Genomic DNA, 21,928 nt, shown 5'->3' with positions numbered 1-21,928 from the left:
GTTACAAAAAGGTATGGCTAAACTTTCGGGAAACATTCCTCACACACAAAGAAAGAAAATATGTTATGTGGACATGTGTTCGGAAACGCTTACTTTCCATGTTAGAGCTCATTTTATTACTTCTCTTCAAATCACATTAATCATGGAATGCAAAAACACAGCAACAGAACGTACCAGCGTGACTTCACTTTGTTACAGGAAATGTTCAAAATGTCCTCCGTTAGCGGGGATACATGCATCCACCCTCCGTCGCATGGAATCCCTGATGCGCTGATGCAGCCCTGGAGAATGGCGTATTGTATCACAGCCGTTCACAATACGAGCACGAAGAGTCTCTACATTTGGTACCGGGGTTGCGGAGACAAGAGCTTTCAAATGCCCCCATAAATGAAAGTCAATGGGGTTGAGGTCAGGAGAGCGTGGAGGCCATGGAACTGGTCCGCCTCAACCAATCCGTCGATCACCGAATCTGTTGTTGAGAAGAGTACGAACACTTCGTCTGAAATGTGCAGGAGCTCCATCGTGCATGAACCACATGTTGTGTCGTACTTGTAAAGGCACATGTTCTAGCAGCACAGTTAGAGTATCCCGTATGAAATCATAATAATGTGCTCCATTGAGCGTAGGTGAACGACGAAACTAAAATGAGCTCTAACATGGAAATTAACCGTTTCCAGACACATGTCCACATAACATGATTTCTTTATTTGTGTGTGAGGAATGTTTCCTGAAAGTTTGGCCGTACCTTTTTGTAACACACTGTATATACGGGGACAGGTGAAAACGTGTGCCCCGACCGGGACTCTATCCCGGGATCTCCTGCTTATATGGCAGACGCTCTACCCATCTGAGCCATCGAAGGCACAGAGGATAGTGCGGCTGCAGGGACGATCTCGCGCACGCCTCCCGCGAGACCCACAACCTCACTTTGTATATCGTCCGCCCCCGGTAGCTGAGTGATCAGCGCGACAGAATGTCAATCCTAAGGGTTCGATTCCAGGCTGGGTCGGAGATTTTGTCTGTTCAGGGAATGGGTGTTGTGTTGTCCTAATCATCATCATTTCATCCCCATCGACGCTCTTAAGTCGCCGAAATGACGTCAAATCGAAAGATTTGCACCCGGTGAACGGTCTACCCGACGGGAGGACCTAGTCACACGACATTTACATTTTACCTTATATGTCCATACACTACATTCGTAGTGTCCCTACCCAAAACACTCATTACTCGTGGAAGACATCCTTGCCCTGTCCCATAAGAGTTCGGGTAATATGTGTGCATCCGCACAGAAGAAGGTCATGGCCGGTATTGCCAGAACAGACACCATATCCATATAAGTATACAGTTCTGACAATACCGGCCATGACTTTCTTCTTCTGTGTGGATGCACACATATTACCCGAACTCTTTCGTGACTTGGTAAGACTGTCCTCCACGAGTAATGAGTGTGTCGGGTAGGGACACTATGAATGTGGTGTGTGGACATGTAAGTTGAGAATGTGGGTCTCGTGGGAGGCGTGCGCGAGATAGTCCCTGCAGCCGCACTATCCTCTGTGCCCTCGGTGGCTCAGATGGATAGAGCGTCTGCCATGTAAGCAGGAGACCCCGGGTTCGAGGCCCAGCCGGGGCACACATTTTCACCAGTCCCCGTTGATATATATCAACGCCCGTCAGCAGCTGAAGGTATTAATATATAATTCTAATTTCTGTCTAGATGGCTGCAGATCATCAATGGTGTCTGTTCTTTCGGACATGTCCGAAAGAACATACACCATATACAGAAAAGCTTACTAAAAAAAGGCCAGTCCTCGGCAGATGCCGTGATATCGTAATTTACGACGGCCAGCCAAAAATTTGTTCAGGATGCGGGCAAGAGGGAGATCTCAGATCAAGCTATATGCAACGTCGCATCATGCAACTGCCGTCAGGAGAGGAGAAGATGTCCCCGATCTAACGATGCTCCCATTGAAATGCGTTGGGGCCCCTCAAACTTCCATTTGATCATTGACCGTCGATAGAAGCGTCGCCTTCAATCGACACTGAGCAGCCTCCAATGCAGCTGCATGGAACTACAGACGGACATTCCGCACTGCCAGAGCGAGCCCCAGTATCAGCTTCGGAATGCGAGGAGGGAACGGCCTTGCAGAAGAGGTTAGGTACCGCAGACCTGGTGGTGAGAACCGACGCTTTTGTCCCCGATGGTGACAACCTCCAGTCGTTGCCGGATACCGACGCTCATGTCCGCAAACAACACTCCAAAACGACAGAAAGAACATCGACAGGCTCCATCCATACCTGCAGGACGAAGTCAACAGTAGACGAACATCTCGACAGTAACGACCATGCCCAGTGGGCAGGTATGATTGTCGGTTTCCCTGACAGGATTCGATTAGCAGCGGATTCAAATGAGACCTCTCGCAGTGCATGGTTCAAATGGTTCAAATGACTCTGAGCACTCTTAACATCTGAGGTCATCAGTCCCCTAGAACTTAGAACTACTAAAACCTAACTAACCTAACGACATCATACACATCCATGCCCGAGGCAGGATTCGAACCTGCGACCGTAGCGGTCCCGCCGTTCCGGACTGAAGCGCCTAGAACCGCTTGGTGACATCGGCCGGCCGCAGTGCTTGTTTCTGGATGAAGGGCAGCAGATGTGTTCAGTATCTGACTCCGTCACATAAGTGCGTCAACATTCGACCACACCATTAATTCCAAGGGATGACCGCAACACAAGCCTGCCTGCGTGGGCCGACGATATCAAGGACGTGACGTCAGCTGCAATAGCTAAAGCGGTTGCAGTTGCTTCACATCACGACAGTTAAATGCCATTGGACATTGGAGGGGATCCACTATTGACAGCGGGACCTTCTTCCCGTTTCCCATCTCCATCTCTTCCAACAGACGCCAATGCCAGGCCTACCGCTTTGGCACCATCAGTCTCAATACCATCAGTTCTGAGGTCAAGCTGCAGATGTTTCGTGACTTCTTGCATGTGACAGATCTCGATGTCGCACTCTTCCAGGAAGTGCGCGCCGACCAGTTCCCGTCTGTTTATGAATGCGACGGTTATAAGGCGCCATGCACGGATAATGGCAGTCGTACGGCCGTTTTTGTGAAGGAAGGCATCGTGGTTGATGGTGTGACCTACCTACCGTCTGTATGAGGACTCGCTGTCGCATATCAGGGCATCAGGATTGTGAATGTGTGTGCCCCCTCTGGTACAGACAAGAGGAGCCACCCTTCGAGATTTTATATGGAGGAGGTCACGTCCTCACTCGGGGGACGCTACGGTCATATCCTGCCACCACAGGCTCAAATACCACACTTTGGCACATGCAGAAAACTGCAACGCCTGGTGCAAGATGCCTTGGCGGAGTTCAAATGGTTCCAATGGCTCTAAGCACTATGGGACTTAACATCCGAGGTCATCAGTACCCTACACTTAGAACTACTTAAACCTAACTAACCTAAGGACATCACACACATCCATGCCCGAGGCAGGATTCTAACGTGCGACCTTATCAGCAGCGCGGTTCCGGACTGAAGCGCCTAGAACCGCTCGGACACAGCGGCCGGCCCTTGTCGGAGTATCCATGGCAATGAACAGGGATACACATATGTTAGCGGGCATTCAGCGAGTCGCCTTGCCAGGTCTGTGTCTCCCAGGTACTTACGGCAGCAACGCTAGATGCTGAGATGTGGCCGGCAGGCTTTATAGATTATAATACCTACCTATGCACCATCTCCCTCCCACAACAGAGGGTGTGGCACAGCAGGAGCACATGGAAGATGAATGTAGCGCTCCTCGAGGATCCTGAGTGTAGGCAGGGGATAGTGGAGACCTGGAGGAACTGTGAGAGGTGGCTCCCGACGTTTCTTCCCACGATCCAGTGGTATCTCGAGCGCGCAAAACCTGCACTGCAGTGTATGATGATGAATTACGATCGAGAGGCAGCAGCACGTCATAGAATATCATTTTATGCTATTGCGGAAGATATCCGCCCAGCTACTGTCGCCAAGGAGTCAGGCTGAGATCCGGAGACTGCAATCAAAGATCACAACGCTTACACACCGTAGTGTGGAGCGCGTAGTCAAGACCGGATTGGGAGTGAACCGCCGGCCATGTTTCACATCATCCGCGAACGTCGCAGATGTCGCAGAGTATTGATTTCCGTGCTGTATATGCCAGATGGCCGGCGCCTGACGGGCCGAAAGGATATTGCCAACGCCTCCTTGGATCATTACCGGCGATTCTACGCCGCAGAAGACCAGGATGCTACAGCGATGGATAAAGTCCTCCGCTTGCTACCTCACACCCTCGTTGTCAACGCTGTGGCGACACTCAAGGGCCCCATAATGGACGAAGACGTCACCGATGCTCTCAGCAAACGGGCGAACAACAGATCGCCAGGCCCAGATGATCTCGCGATAGAGTTGTATTTGAGGTTCCGTGATGTTATGATGCCCCGATGGGTTACGATGTACCAAGAGCTGATAGATCCTGCAGTGCAGATGACACCTGCCACCTGCCTTATATTGGTCCCTAAGGCATCTGCCACACGGGGGATTGGCTGTTAACGGCCTCCTACGCTGCTCAACAGCAGTTTCAAGATATTTACGAGAATTCTGGCTGCCCAAATTTGGAGTGTCCTGCACCAAGTTCTCTCTACCAATCAGAACTATCTTGACTGTAACAGTAACATAGATGGCCTCTGTGATTGCTGCGATTTCATGGCACTGGCGAAGGCATGTCACATGCACAGAGCCTTAGTGTCAGTGGACTTCAACCACGCTTTTGAAAGGGTATGACACAATTATCTTGAGAAGGTGCTGCGACAGCTGGTCGTCCCCCAATCCTTCATAAACATCGTCATGCGCCGTCTGCATGGCGCGACTTCATAGGTTACAATCAATGGACATATAGCGGGCAAGATCACTATTTCCCACTCTGTGAGGCAAGGTTACCCCCTGACAGTGGTTATGTATGCCATTTTCATGGAGCCATTGTTATACAGACTACAATACCGCTTGCAGGAACTTACTTTGATTGACCATACCTTTGTCTGCTGAGCGCATGCGGACGATCTGGTGTTTTTAGTGCGATCGTCGGCTGCAGTCCAAAGGTCACTGGAGTGGATTGTCCAATACGGTGCAATAGCTGCAGGCCGCTTGAACTTTGAGAAGTTTGGACTGGTGGTCATCGGCAGCTGCTTCCCAGAAGGGAGCTTGGCCCCACACCCATTCCGGAATACTACCACATGGTTGGGGATTATCTTTGTGTATGACAGTCGACGGACATCACACTTTACCTATACTCGTCTCCTACAAGGCATATGTACAGATATCCATAGCAACTTGTTGCGATCTCTGAACATGGTAAAGCCGGTGGCTTATATCAACCTCTATTTGGCGTCCAGGATGCCCCATCTCGCCACGGTCCTCCTGACCCCAAAGACGATAGCCCACAGTTTACAAGCAGTCTTTGGTTACATTGCCAGTGCAGGAATGATTATTAAAGTGCGATACTACGCTCACACTCCCTACCACAATGGGCAGTCTCAGAATGGTCGATGTGCGGGTTAGGGCAGCTGCCTTATATGTCGCCATGATGATGGAGATGTGAAACCACTGCCAGCGCAGCTTCACAGGAACTCTGATTGAAGAACTAGCCCCCACCTCTCACGAAGCACCCACTGCAGTGGCGCATATTTCGCAACCACTATCTCACTTAAAGGAGTTTTTTGTGGACTTAATTTATGTCAACGCTGGCCTGCGGAGTGAGCGACTGCAGAGGGCCCTTGATGTTTACTGCCATATGATACGAGGCCATCCCCGAAATCCGATTGAAAGTCGTCTACCCTAGGCTATTTGGCTGATGGTCTGGTATTCAGTGTATGGTGCTCTTTTCGATTCTGATGCCAGAGCGGCCTGATATTTACCCACATACTAAGATGAATGCAGTGATATGGATCAAGGGCCTGATCGTATTGTATCTTTACCGTGATGATGGAAAACACCTTCTCGATTTTTGGACCTTCCTATTGGAAAGATTCACTTGTATACGACGCCACCCCCGCTACCGCCAGAACTTTACTAATTATCGGGTAGTGTCTTCTTGGACCCTCCCCACGGTAGGGGTGTACCGGGTATGAGAAGGTAGCCTTATGTGCATGTTAATTTTATGGAACCAACCGGAACAAGTGACAGAATCATATGAACTCTTTCTTCGTGAAGACGTGCCCAGTCCGAATGATGGGTTACAACGATCCATAAACTTGTTGATCGATGGAAGTAGCGGGTGTTGTGCCTAATGTTGATTCCGCCGGAGGGGTAGCCTTTACTTCTATTTATGCTTTAATTTTTTGTTGGTTAGCTACCTTCATTACCCCTAAAAGGGCACCATTGCAAGAATAAAGATATTTTGTTTAACGTGCCTTTCTGCTCCACAAAAACAATATAAAGTAAATGGTAAGGCGACCGCTCACGGTTAAAAAAAGATCGATAGAGCACTTGTCCACAAAGGTCCTGAGTTCGAGTCTCGGTCCGGCACACAGTTTTAATCTGCCAGGAAGTTTCATATCAGTGCTCATACAACGGCAGAGTGGAAATCTCATTTTGGGAGCCTTATTCTAATTTCATCACATACTTTCTGCTTGTATGCCAGCAGAATGTAATACAGGGACACAGAAAACTTAGTGTGGTCCCTCACTGTGAATTTATCCTGGAAGTTCTTAATTACTCCCAGCTTCAGTAAAAATACAGATACGCTGGAATTCAAAATTTTGCACTGTTTCTTCTTCTCTCTCATTCCAACATCTTAAATCGCATCCCTCTACTCCTGAAATTTCCTTCAGATTTCGACTTCCGTCGTGACCTGACCTTCTGATGGGAGCCCCCTCTTTGTTCATACTATTTCAAAGATCCTACTTTCAATTCTTCTGATTCGAAACGAAGTTTTAAGCAGTTTGCAGGAAGTTGTTCCCAAGTTCTTGTTCCTCAAAACAAATGTGTCCGGGGTACCTTTCCATAACATGAATTCTCTGCTTCCTAAGTCCATAATTGACTGATTCTCTTGTGAGAAGTCCATGCCTGAGATCAGCTATATGGCTAGTTTTGGCACCGCTAAAAGTTCCGCTCTAGTCTGTTTCCATAACACGAAAATACAGGAGGACCTTGCTATCGCACCTCCGTGCTCTTCCAGTGTTCCATGGACTCTGCTGCTGTGAAGGCTTAATGTTGGCCAACTACTGTCGCACACATCGAAGAGAAGCAGATTCTGATATTGCCGACAGCTGGCTCCCACTATCTATAATAGAACAGCTTCCAGTGTCACAGTTCCTGCAAATAAAGACATGGCAGGGTGCAAATTGTAAGTTGTAACGTTCACCTTTTCCTCTAACAAAATATCCGTTAAATCTTCATACTCGATGACATTAAGGGATTAGCCGAGCGCCGCGCGAGATTAGCCGAGCGGTCTGGGCGCTGCAGTCATGGACTATGTGGCTGGTTTCGGCGGAGGTTCGAGTCCTCCCTCGGGCATGGGTGTGTGTTTGTCCTTAGGATACTATAGGTTAAGTAGTGTGTAAGCTTAGAGACTGATGACCTTAGCAGTTGAGTCCCATAACATTTCACACACATTTGAAAACACCTATTCGTTGGTTCCGCCCATCATAGCTTCTCGTCATTGCCAAGATGACGGGGCCCAACTGGATTTGATCATGGATCGGGAGTTCGAACGTCAGTTATGTCAACTTGTGATCAGGTTTGTTCCAAATTAGTCTCTCCCGGCCTTACCTTAGAGTTATTCTGGTACTGGTAAAGATTCAAGCCTCCTCCGTTCAGCAGGTATGGCGAGATTTGTTCGTCACCGTTAGTTTGAAACCAATTGTTTCTGTGTTCAGTATGAGATCGCCGTGACTCTGAAAACTTGCGCTCTGGCCCATACTGTCTGTACCAACTAATCTCCTCTTTACGCGAATTCTACCTCTTGTAGCATGTTCTTGAAAGCCTCGATGTCTTCACCACACCAACCTGCAAAAATCCAAACTGTTTCAGCCAAGCCTGAAGATGTAAAGTATTTCCGCTATCACTGAATGGCTGAAACTTTTGTACAGACAAGTACTGTTTGTAGTCAAAGTGCTCCAATTCAGATGACACTGTTCGTATGCTGATGCCCATACACTGACCATCATCAATTCTGACTGATGCAGGAGAACCTGAGCATGTCTAAACTTCTCATGTAGCGTGTCAATTGTGATTTACTTCATACCTCTATGATGTACAGGATCAAACTCTGGTGACAAACAGAGTAAGAAATCACCCCAAATGAAAAATTAATAAAAACATGGATACTGTCATACAATATAAATGTCTTGTTTAAATGAATGTGGCCCCAATGAGCATGAAACAAATGGACATCACATCACTCACTTAGATGTATTAAAGGGAGGAGGGAACGTCTAGCTATGAATGGAAAGAAATGGTTAATATCACAGTTAGGTTTATTGTCTTTAAACATTTAAGTTACCCACGTACTAAAAAAAGCAGTGACAAATGGACAAGAAATTATGACTCTATAGATATAACCTTGGAACAAGTGGATAGGGAGGATGAAATATAGTTACGTTAATAATTTGCAGAGATGACCAATGACTGCATGAGCTGTTAGTTAAATATAGAAAGCACACGGAAATATAGGAGCAAAAACCATAATATTGCCAAAATGCGCTTTGAGAACAACAAGCTGGTTGCGTGTCTTTAAAATCTGGGGCTTGGCTCCTGAAGGGGCCGAATTAACTTCACGTCTGAATGACATCGGCGGGTACGACGTTGGCCTATCTTATTAATATGCAGCTGGTGGCAGCAGCGACTGGAGAATGTGATTTCAGCCCTCTCTTTGTACTTAATTCTCAAGTACAGACATCTTTCCAGCCACAGCAAGGCTCGTCTTATCAATCACCTCTCCTGTCCTAACCTGAAGTCTTAATTCTGCAGATGCCTAAAGTGAAGTGGTTACTCTGGAAAGGCCTACAGTTGACGTATCTACCTGAGGCAACACCTAGGTCCAACGCTCAACATTTTTACTACAGCAAATTCCTCTTGAAAGGATTCCTATGTCATGCAGCCAGCTTTATAATTTTAAGTCTTGGAAACCTCCACTGTACTACACAGAAAAAGTAAAGAACAAACGATGAAAAGAAAAAAGTCACTGGCAATGCTCATCCAGATATGCAATTACAGAGCAGTGTAACTGAATAATTACTTGATGAAGGGAATCTGAAATATGTTAGCGGACAGTTTAGAGAAAGTTGGCCACGTTACAACTGGTACCACATACGCTCCCTCCGACTGTTCACGCACGTTCCCTAACTCTTCCCCTTACAATGTCGTGACTAGCAATCTAAGACGAGCTGTAGCTTCACAAAGATGTCGAACTGTTTCAGCAGATGTTCGTTAAACTTTATCCCCGAGGGTGTCTTCTCATTTATCCGTCTTTTTCATGTGGTTTTCATGTATTCTCTCTGACCTTCTACGTTGTTAAACTGTTCGTTGCTTATCGGAATCTGCTCTAAAGTCTTCACCGTCTAATTAACTCCACTGATGACAAGTTTGACAGATCTGTGGGAGTTTTACTTTAGCTCAGTTCCTGTTTTGTTCACCTTCTTCTTTACCTGCTGATCCACCTTCTTAAGAAAATCGCGGATCATTAATCGAATCTTTCTGTTCTGCAGATTGAGGTGAGGACGGTATGGGCGAAATCAACTCAGCATTTCGTATGATGATACTGGGCATTACTGCAATGTCCTCCTCCTCATGCTTCTGAATACTAACTACTGCATCGATGGGACGAGGTACTATCAATGGTATCTCGTCCTCATCTTCTCAATGTGACCCCTTCCTCTGTCTAATTCTAAATTGTTTAGTGGACTAATTCCAATTACACTTTCATTTGGAACCTCAGGTTACGGATGCAACAAGACCTGCGCTCTGACAGCTGCCATTTCCTCCCTAACGTGACGTGCTTCCATTTCATCTAACTGAATATTTTGTTCCAGAGCTCTGTCCAATCTAGCCTGACTTCTAGAATGCATGTAATTGTTGATAACCAGAAGAAGAAGATTCTCGACACAGTCTATCCTGTTTGGACACGCTGACTAACCTAAAATATATCGACACACAACACACATCAAAACTAACTCCTCCAAAACTTTTCCAGCGCGGTATCGATGCAGGCCAGAAAACTAAAACTAACAGACACTCATAAATATCAGCCCAAATATGACAACTGAAAAAGAAAACATGTAGGTTAAGCAAAATGCGCAATTAGCTTAATAATTTCCATCACCTTTACAAAAACGTTAACCATATGTCACAAAGAATTTAACAGAGCTTTGGCACTAAATTCCTCTCTACTTGGAATGATATGTTCGAAAGACACCACCATAAGTAAAAATGATCATAGACACAATCATCTCTTAGACCGAAGAACAACAAAGAAATCAGACGATAATCAAAATTTTAGAAATTTAGAATTGTTGAGTGCGAACAGATTAAATATAACGACAAACAGCTTCACGTGTTCCGCCATTTTGAAGCACGACGGTACTTTCCTAACTCAAAAATAACGAATGCAGCTTCTCTGACTCGAACTGAATATTACTTATGAGAAAGACCCTTTAGAATCGTCGGCGCCAATTTAGTACAGGACGACACTTGTCTGACACCATCAGAAGATTACCTAAAAGCAAGGTCCTTCGCAGGGTCGACAATTGACTACAAGAGGCCACTGCGCTAGAGCTCAACATATATGGTGCCTTTGACCAGAGTAGATATGCAGATTTTCCACCCCCCTAAAACTCAGGTGTATTGAATAAATGTGCGCAAGGTAAACGGAAGGAGAGGGGATGGTCTTAAGAAGTGAGTGGAGAGTGTGATTCTTGTTGAAGTACATAATGCTGAGTGAAATCGAGGAGTACGCCTGAAGTGAAAGAGCAGTGCCGTTGACTATAGTTTATTACACAGTATTCCACATTGGGAGCAATGCATTGCAAACGATGGAATAATCAGCTCACACACTGGAGATGAGTAAATCATAACATGAGCTACGTACAGTTACATAGTCGCCAGAAGCCAGAAACTGAATGGCAAAGTCCATAGGAAGAGCAAGAGCATGATTGCATCGTTCAGGTGGTTTTAGGAAAATACATGCATGGACCCAAATAACTGATTCATGGTTAGATTATCGACTATCAGAGCGCGTTTTACAGCAAAATCCACAGTGGTCTAACTGAAAACGCACCTATTCCTGGCGCACTAGCATCTCACCTCGTTTTGCTGCGAGACCCCACCACCTTCAAGAGGCAAGATACGAGTCGAAACCTCCGCAACTGCAGACAGCACGCGCGCTCCAGAGATGTCACGACATGGGCACAAGATGAATCCCATGCCTCAAATCCGACCACAGATCTCTATGGCTCTGCGCCCTGACCAAACCTTACTGCTTCGCATCCCGAATGAAGTCTTCCTGCTTCACATCCCATCCAAGAGAAATTTACTGCTCCATGTCCCGTCCAAGAGTCAAGTTTAAACGACGCTCATCTGAGCTTAATGTAGAAAAGACTGTTAACAATTACTGAATACCAGTCAGACTGAGAGTTTAAAATCCTGCTAGTGAGAGGCGACATAGCAAACATTTCCCTCTCTTCCAAAAAGTTTGTTGTTTAATGGGCCAATCACCTAATCTTTTAGTTTAAACAATATGCTGTGAGACTCCCACTCTCGGAAACGGTGGCTGCTTTGTTGTTGTTGTGGTCTTCAGTTCTGAGACTGGTTTGGTGCAGCTCTCCATGCTACTCTATCCTGCACAAGCTTCTTCATATCCCAGTACCTACTGCAAACTACATCCTTCTGAATCTGCTTGGTGTATTCATCTCTTGGTCTCCCTCTACGATTTCTACCCTCCATGCTGCCCTCCAATACTAAATTGGTGATCCCTTGATGCCTCAGAACATGTCCTACCAACCGATCCCTTCTTCTAGTCAAGTTGTGCCACAAACTTCTCTTCTCCCCAATCCTATTCAACACTTCCTCATTAGTTATGTGATCTACCCATCTAATCTTCAGCATTCTTCTGTAGCACCACATTTCGAAAGCTTCTATTCTCTTCTTGTCTAAACTATTAATCGTTCATGTTTCACTTCCATACATGGCTACACCCCATACAAATACTTTCAGAAACGACTTCCTAACACTTAAATCAATACTCGATGTTAACAAATTTCTCTTCTTCAGAAACGCTTTCCTTGCCATTGCCAGTCTACATTTTATATCCTCTCTACTTCGACCATCATCAGTTATTTTGCCCCCCAAATAGCAAAACTCCTTTACTACTTTAAGTGTCTCATTTCCTAATCTAATACCCTCAACATCACCCGACTTAATTCGACTACATTCCATTATCCTCATTTTGCTTTTGTTGATGTTCATCTTATATCCTCCCTTCAAGACATCATCCATTCCGTTCTACTGCTCTTCCAAGTCCTTTGCTGTCTCTGACAGAATTACAATGTCATCGGCGAACCTCAAGGTTTTTATTGCTTCTCCATGGATTTTAATACCTACTCCGAATTTTTCTTTTGTTTCCTTCACTGCTTGCTCAATATACAGATTGAATAACTTTGCTGCTTTAGCCAATCTGAAATCACCAGGATTACCGCCCCTTCGAAAGAAGACACCAGCTCCCCACCAGGGATATCTTAAGAACAGCGTTCAATCACGAAGGCGTAACTTCCCACACCCAACACACAGGTCGATGAACTCTAATAAGCATTGAGACCATGGAGGTGTGGGTGGAAAACAGCATTGGCCTAATGCAAGAAAGCAATCCACGGCCGCGTACGATCTTATCTACGGACCAAACTCCGGCCTAGATATTCGAGGAACATCCGCTTTGCTAACCAGCGCGGTGCCAGGCGGGATATGATCAAAATTCCCAGCCACACCTAGTGGACAGACCTCTGGGAGATCGTATCTGCAAATGGCCAGGAATTTTAGGACAAGTCAGTGCTCAGCACTACCCTGATAGCAAGGCTGTTCTTGCATTGCACTCTAAAGGCTGACCGACAAAAAGTTGGGGGGGGGGGGGGAGGAGGAGGTGTCTGTTTGCTCATCTGGTATATTGGTCATTCGTTCACCTGAGTCTGGCATGCTCCTACACACTGTTCTTAGAAACGCTTTGCTATCATGCCCTCCTGTATCCTGTTCCAAGACGCAGAAAAATCAGTATCCAGCCGTAAGTGCAAATTAACGTGAAATTCATCGAAAAATGTTGAGTCAGAGGGGAATAATAACCTCGGCAATCATCATTTGTGTATCAATACCGGGAATGTAGTAGAAAGAACGCCAAAAATTACCTCTTTATCTACCAGTTGAGAAACTAGTACTCTCAGTGAGAATGAAACCGGTAGGCTAGCTCGAGCTTGACATGTTTCAGCTTCTACTAACATATTCAATTACCAGTATTATAAACTAAACGAGCTTAGGTCACCAGGTATATACACTGTCAATTATGCCATGAAAATTTGGTCGACCATCCATGTTTTGTTTCATATGAGCTGAAGACTTCCTGGGTAATACACAGGTGAAAGTTGTTCCCTTTTACACGAGTAACACACAAAATATGTTTTCTTCCAGCTGTCCTTCCGGGATGCCAAACTGTCGGTTCTTGCACACTTCCAAACAAATACTCTGTGCTAATGACTCTTTTTACGCCCCTGCAGCTGGCAGCACATCCCACAGATGTTCTTTAAGTAGCAAGTGTTTCTTTTTAATTTGGCTGCATAACATTAAGAAACACTTTAATAAAAATGTATAACTCAAAGTCACTGAACATTATTCATATCAGAATACGTTATAAAAGCTTCTGTTATAGTTATCAGGCTCGCAAGGAGGGTGTGCTTGAAATCGCGGCTGAGCAAATCCTAACTACCGCCATTACAATGGGGGAATGTTAAGTGCTGCACGAAATAACTAACTGTACTTTGCTGAATAAAAATATTTCTTATATCCTGAATCACTTTGGACCCATTGTACCTCAAGGTACGAGGGTCACTCCAAAAGAAATGCACACTTTTTTTTTTTTAATCCATCTTCTATTTTACATGTTTGAAAGTTTTACAGTGTGTAGATACATCCTTTAGGAACAGTATTTTCATTTCTCCACATAATTTCCATCCCTCCCAACTGCCTTATGCCATCTTGGAACCAGCGCCTGTATACCCGCACGGTAAAATTCTGGTCCAACCTGTTGGAGCCACTGTTTGGCAGCGTGCACAAGGGAGTCATCATCTTCAAACCTTGTTCCACGAAGAGAGTCTTTCAGTTTCCCAAAGAGATGATAGTCACATGGAGCCAGGTCAGGAATGTAAGGCGGGTGTTTCAGTGTTGTCCATCCGAGTTTTATGATCGCTTCCATTGTTTTTTGACTGACATGTGGCAGTGCATTGTCGTGCAACAGCAAAACGTCCTGCTTTTGTCGATGTGGTCGAACACGACTCAGTCGAGCTTGAAGTTTCTTCAGTGTCGTCACATATGCATCAGAATTTATGGTAGTTCCACTTGGCATGATGTCCACAAGCAAGAGTCCTTCGGAATCGAGAACACCGTAGCCATAACTTTTCCAGCAGAAGGTGTGGTTTTGAATTTTTTTCTTGGATGAATTTGCACAATGTCACTCCATTGATTGCCTCTTCGTCTCTGGTGAAAAATGATGGAGCCATGTATCATCACCTGTCACAATTCTTCCAAGAAATTCATCTCCACCATTCTCGTACTGTTCCAAACGTTCGCTGGATACCGTTTATCTTGTTTCTTTGTGAGCCACTGTCAATATCCTGGGAACCCACCTGGCACAAACCTTTTTTAGCGCCAACATTTTCAGTATTCCGCAAACACTTCCTTCCCCTATCCCAACGTAGCATGACAATTCGTTCACTGTGATGCGTCTGTCAGCAGTCACCAATTCGTTAACTCTCTGCACATTGTCTGGATTGTGTGCAGTACGAGGCCTGCAGCTGCGAGGACAATCCTCAATATTGCCGTGCCCGCTTTCATCACATAACCTGCTTGCCCACCGACTAACTGTACTGCGATCGACAACAGCATCTCCATACACCTTTTTCAATCTCTTGTGGATGTTTCCCACTGTCTCGTTTCCACAGCACAGGAATTCTATGACAGCACGCTGCTTCTGACGAACGTCAAGTGTAGCAGCCATCTTGAAGAAATGCTGTGACGGCGCCACTCACGGGAACAGGTTGAACTAAGTTTGAAAACAAGCGGGAAGGATGTATCTACACCAACGAGTTAAAATTTCATAGAGTGGCTGAGATACTAGTTACAGCGCTCCTAGCGGCAACCAACGCTAACTCGGCCGCCATGTTGTCCTTAGTCAAAACATTAGGAAAGCGTTACTGTTTGTGTTGGAACTGTGTCAGCTGTTGTGATATTACTGCAATATTTAACTTTTCTAGCTGACTTTTTTGTTACAATATATAAAGTCAACATGTCTGCAGTGTGTTCAGCGTTCAACTGCACAGATCGCAGCGATAAAACAACAAATATTTCATATTATAAGTAAGTATATTAGTACCGAAATACGACATTCGTTTTTTAATGTTTATTAAAGAGTCATTTGCATTGGAACTGTAATTATGCTTAAGAAAAATGCAGGAAAGTAATTTATTTATCGTTGATTACAGATTTCCTTTAAAAGATAAGGAAATTACAAAAAGATGGGTTATAAATATGAAGTGAGAAAACTGGTTTCCTACTTCAGTCAGTTACCTTTGTTCAGCTCATTTTGAAGAGAAATATATGTACCACACAAATGTCCAGAGGCGCCTTTTGTCAAGAGCAGTACCTACTATCTTTAATTTTCCACCACATTTACAAAAGCAAGATAAAGTACTACGACCACAACCCGAAAGGCGATCTTTCGACAATTTGCAAGATAGTGCTGTTACAGTGACATCATTAGCACAAAGTAAGTCAATAATTTAATTTTACTCCGTGTTCTTATTACTTTGAATTACATACTTTCTATTATAATCTCATGGTGTAACTCTGTTATAAACTAATGATGTAACTGCATTCTTTCAGTGCCTATCGGACCCACATCTGTTTCTGCTGACCACAATTACTGTCTACCAAGCCCTAAGAAGTTGAAAACACAATATAACAGAGTACAAGCAGAGAATGTGCGACTAAAGAAGCGGATAAAGCAAATGGAGCAACTTAGTGTACGACACAAAAGAAGAATAGTGCAGTTACAGACTTTAGTTGCTGGTTTGAGAGGAAGCCTATGTAGTTCAGTTTCTGATATGTTAAACAGTGAACATGTAGTTTGTTTGTTGAAGGAGCTATTGGAACTCCAGTGCAGTGCTAAAGTATGCCATTATTCTCAGAAAATAAGGAAATTTGCCCTGACCCTACACTTTTATTCTGCCAAGGCATACAGCTACTTACGAAAATTTGTGAAATTACCCCACCCAAGAACGCTTCGCCGTTGGGCAATGTCAGTGGGTGGCCATCCAGGTTTTACTGAGGAGGGTTTCACTAAAATTGCTTCTGAAGTTGAGAATAGCACAACCCAAATTTTTGCAACATTGATGTTTGATGAGATGGCTATTAAGAAGGACCTTTACAGAAACCGAATTTGGTGAAGAAACCCATTATGTTAAACTGATAAAACTGCTGCTCAAACATTATTTTGTATGTCGAATAAATCACTTACGCAAATCAAAATCATCTGAGCAGAGAGGTAAAGTTGTGAGACAACTATACACGAAGCTTATTTTATTTAAAGGTCAGTGAAGACTGAAAAAATACGAATGTCAGTTAAAACATTGTAAAAATTAAATAAAATAAATTATTTTACTTTTCTTGTAGATTATTATTATTATTGAACTACTATGCTTGTGTTAACTACTTGTAACACATATTTCAAATAATATTCTCGTTCACAGTGTACTGGTTTTTGAGGCTTTGACTGTTTACTTTGAAATAGAGACAAAAATATCGCATTTCTGCGCCTGTTACTGTTTCCAATAGTTAACCACAGCATGTTTAGAAGTTTCACTGTAATATTCTGGTGGTACCTGCTGTAATTGCATTAATTTATGGGCAACAAGTAACGTTATAGTGGATAGACAGACTTGTCTTGTAGTGTTATCTACATCGAAAAGTTTAGCCATATTTCGACAAAATCATCCCTTTTTGCTGTTAGTATACACTGAAATCACTGCTGCCTATTGCTTGTTTTAGAAAAAATAAAGCTAGTATGGGCTATTTCAAGTAAGTCAAACGCAGTTACAAGGGGGCGGGACACAGCAGACGAATGCCTTGACTAAAGAAAACATGGCGGACAGAACTTCAATTTGCTTCAAACATGGCGGACCTATAGCCACTCTATGAAATTTTAACTCGTTGATCTACACCATGGAGGTATAAGGAGGGGAGATGCCATGACGTCACAAACTTGAAGCCGACAGAAACCCAGCTCCGCCATTGCAGTTTGGTCAGAAGACTCGTTTCCGATTGTGCTACTGTCTAGAGCTGCTGAAGGTTTTTTCATTTTAAAATGCCGGTTTGCGTTGTTTACGGGTGTACTAACCGTTGGAATAGTGCTACCAAGTTAAAAGGAATCACGTTCCATGCGTAAGTGGCCCCGTTCGTAAAATATTGTCGTTTATATTCGTGAGATGTGCGGCCTTGTTTACGTTTTGTGAAACTGTCTTCTTCTTATTTTATTTCAGATTTCCGATCAATGAAGCTCGTAGGGCTCTGTGGGTTCATATGCTTATTTTTCTTGACAAAGCACAAACGATGTTTGTATTTACAAATGAAATTTTGTATAAGTGTGTAAACGAGTAAGAAATATCATCCGGTATGTAAACTAGCATAGCTTTCGGGTTATGCTTTCAGTTTACATCGACACAAATACAGTAAAAGGTGATTTGAGTTTGAAAAGAGCTTTGTACACTGTTATTTTTCGTCATTCGAAGTTCGTATCCAAAAGAAACACTTAAGTTAACGAGACCAAATCAGTTGTATTGCTGGGGCAAAAACGCATTAAAAACAAAACGAAAACACCTGCAAAAGCTATTCTGACGTTGCGTTATGCATGTAAACATTGTAACACTCATCATCTGAAATTATTTCGCAGACATAACGTTAAATATGAAGAACACGCAATTCTAACAAGAGCTCTGTCACTGTTTTGACCAATCAAACATGGCGGCCCACCGGCTTCAAACAGACGTACAGCAGACGGCCATAGTGCCATCTCCCCTCCTTATACCTCCATGATCTACACACTGTAAAACTTTCACACATGCAGAATGAAAACTGTATTTTTACAAAAATAGTGTGCATTTCTTTTAGAGTGACCCTCTTATTTGCCAGCATTTCGCAACATGGCAATCTGTCTATGTGACATGAAAACACTCAGGAGCAAATCAATTAGAGATCGTTGTTGTAATGGAGCGGTAACGCTTTTGTTGGCACGGCGAATCATACGCCGTCAGACCTCTTGACAGTCGATCGAATGGGGCATGGGAAGCGCAGTACAGCGCATTGGATCGCGGCTATAGCCTGCAGTTGACGTCCAGCGCATGGAATACTCCATCTCGGACGTCGCGCAGGTACTGAGCATTTCACGTACCATCGTGTCAATGGTGTTTCGTGAGTTCCTCCGTCTGATGACAACCACAGCCACCGGAATAAACTGCCGTTGGCAACAACGTGTTGTTGACAGCAATCGCCGTGCGCTATCGCCGGTCGCAACAGTGGTCAGACGGACCAAAGTCCAGTAAATCACTTGCCAGTTCAGTACGGGATAATAGAGATCGGTGAGCAGCCATAATGTCCAGAACACCTTCCTCGGATGGGATACAGAAGTCAATGCCAGTACCACTACTCACTGTAGTCATAAGTCACAAAGATTAGCAGGGATATGAAAGCACTGGTGTGAGAACATTGCTATTGGATGTTGGGAGTGTGAAAGAAGATGAAATGGGCTGATAAGTTGTGTACACGTTGGTACACGCTGCTGGCGAGACACGCGTACATCAGTACCCGTACGATGGGATCCATCCCTTTGATTGCAGGCACCGAGTGAGGTAGCGGAATGGTAAGACAGTGGACTCGCAATTTAAATCTGGTAATCCAGCTTAAGTTTTCCTGTGGTTTCCTTAAATCGATTGACTCAAGGTAAATGATTACAGGGTGCCTTCAGATGGACGGTGAAGCTATTTTCGTGTTAATGGTGTTTATATTGGGTGACATGGGGCCTTTGGTATGCCAGCTGTCGTCTCTTAGCGGTGAACGATGCTGCACACTGGATCACTTGCTTGTGTACCTTTATACACCGCACATCGTAGGCGCCTTGTAGTTTCCACAATATAACCCGCTATCCTATCGCTCCAGAGCTGTAGTATGTCTTCTGCATGAAAGAAGATAAAAACTTGCGGTAAATTTTAACTTATGCATCGAAACCGTAAGTTTACCTCTGCGCCAGTTTCAAGTTCTTGGTTCGTGTGCTGAACAATAGACTAGCTCACGTGTCCATTATCTAATGAGCGCCTATTTGACATGACGATAATACAGCACCGAAAGGTGTTGTTTCCACAGGTGCAACTCAGTTATAATTGTGTGAGTACAGCAAATAAGTCAAACAAAGTTCTCTGCGAAGAGGCGCAAGAGAGATCCTGGGGAAACACCTACATGCGGTTGAATACACGCCTACAGCCTGCAAGAAGTCGTCATTTCTGCATTGTCTACCAGACTTATATAAAAAATCCAGTCCTCCAAAATCAAAAATAAATTGTTCTTCCAATTGCAGATTATGAAGACATTATTCCGCAAGGACTTTGTCAAGAAAGTTCACGCCACTTTGAGATGGTATTATACGTGTAAATGTAAGGTACATCTGTAACCTTCGCCATCTGCACTAGTACTCTACAAGAGGAAGTGAGAGTAGTAGCATGTTGTTCTATATTATTTACATTCACAAGACCACTCTATAATTCACATTTTAATGCCTCGCAGAGGTTTGATCGAACCATTTTCATTGTATTTCTCTATCGTTCAACTCTCAGAAAGCCTGTAGAAAAAGCGAGTATTTAAATGTCTCCGTGTGAGCTCTCTGGACTGTGCGGGATGAGTGGTGGGACCGATGTCCCCAGTGGAAACATTGTTGACAGTTAATAATGATTTTTATTGACTTTTTATAGAACTGATAAACAGCTAACCAGTTGCAAACGGGAAGGTTTATTTCAGCCCCTTTACCATGGTTTCAACGTTTATAAAACTGTCTTCTTCTGAACGAAATACTGACAGCTGGGTTACATGTTGTGGCGGAGATACGTTAAAATATGGCCAAATGGCGTCATGTGCACCCAATTGTATGTGTTTCCTTCTGAAGAAGATGTTTTTTTCAACGTTGAAACCATGCTGAAGGGGTTTAAATAAACATTCCATTTTGAAACTGAATGGTTGTTTTTTAATTCTGCTGTTGCTGCTCCAGCCATGTATAAAATATGACAACTTTTATTGACTTCAGTACATGACGTGAGGCAACAACGCCTCTCTATATTTTCCATGGCTGGCGCTGATGAAACGGCAGTGGCACCTGCCTGGGCTGCTGAGCCGGTGTCCTGCCGTTCTGGCGACAGCGCCCACGGAAGACTGGCAACCTTTAGAGGCCACAAACGCTGATGTCAGTGGCGCAGTAGTTACTTCGGCATCGTCAAGGTCTGGCGGCTCCTCGCTCCGCTCACATCACCTCAACAGCGTGTGAAGATTGCTGTGCGCCGGCCGGAGTGGCCGAACGGTTCTAGGCGCTACAGTCCGGAACCGCGCGACCGCTACGGTCGCAGGTTCGAATCCTGCCTCGGGCATGGATGTGTGTGATGTCCTTAGGTTAGGTTTAAGTGGTTCTAAGTTCTAGGGGACTGATGACCTCAGAAGTTAAGTCCCATAGTGCTCAGAGCCAACCAAGATTGATGTACACAGGTTGCGACTGGTTGCCCTCTGGAGGACTCGGCAAGTCCCACTAGGAACCCGGCGTCGATACCAGCAGGCTTGGATGCCGGGCTGGATCCAGGCGAAGCTCCCTCTCAAATTCATGGCTGCTGCTGGTGGTGCCAGTCGTCTCCGTCATCATGGTGGTGCTACTGGTTTCCAGCGACAAGGATTAGTTCCTGCCTCGAAATTCAGACTTATTTACATGCATCTTGATTGCATTTATTCCACTAAAACCTTGCACCTAATCGCATCGCACATAACAAGAGGCCTGCCATAGAGTGGTGACATAGCCCTGTTGGCTACTCGATTAATTCTGTACGGTAAGAGCTTAGAGCTGCACTCAGCTGTCCTGGCTTGGTTATCCACTTGCGTATTTGTCTACCGGCTGTCGGCCGTTAACATACTGCTCCACGGCGGCTTCCACACTGCTTCTCGTTGCTTTTGCTAGGTAGCGGCATACACCGGCCCCTCCACGGAGAAGATCCAGACCCTTGGGTCTTGCCCCGGCCCGATTCTCTATCGTAATTACTCTTACACTTAATCTGTAAAACAGATACATAATGCCGAAAAGTTCTTCGTAATTACTATACAAATTACAACATTCATGCTCATAAATTAAGGATAATGCTGATACATGGTGAAATAACGCTCTGGTGGGCGGTTTGCGGGTTTAAATCACCTCGGGGTATGACCATGCGGTGCATTTGACCTGCGGTCGTCGAACGGTGGCGCTGGCAGCAGTCCACAGACGTGTGTTGGTGCATGTCAGGGTACGGTGCAGCGAGTAAGTGTGCTGACGTTTTTAGACGTGCTAACGGTGACTGTGTGTTGAAAATGGC

General features: G+C 44.7%; 1 non-coding gene across 1 annotated transcript; it reads right to left on the bottom strand.

Annotated features, from left to right (window-relative positions):
* Nucleotides 1-788: 788 nt before the first annotated feature.
* On the bottom strand, nucleotides 789-863 carry Trnai-uau (transfer RNA isoleucine (anticodon UAU)). The gene has a single exon. It is a non-coding gene; the product is annotated as a tRNA-Ile (tRNA).
* Between the last annotated feature and the right edge of the window lie 21,065 nt (nucleotides 864-21,928).

Source organism: Schistocerca nitens, chromosome 6 (genome assembly GCF_023898315.1).
Source record: "Schistocerca nitens isolate TAMUIC-IGC-003100 chromosome 6, iqSchNite1.1, whole genome shotgun sequence".
Lineage (NCBI taxonomy): Eukaryota > Metazoa > Arthropoda > Insecta > Orthoptera > Acrididae > Schistocerca > Schistocerca nitens.
Note: the sequence above shows the minus strand (reverse complement) of the source record. Positions and strands in the feature narration are given on the sequence as shown.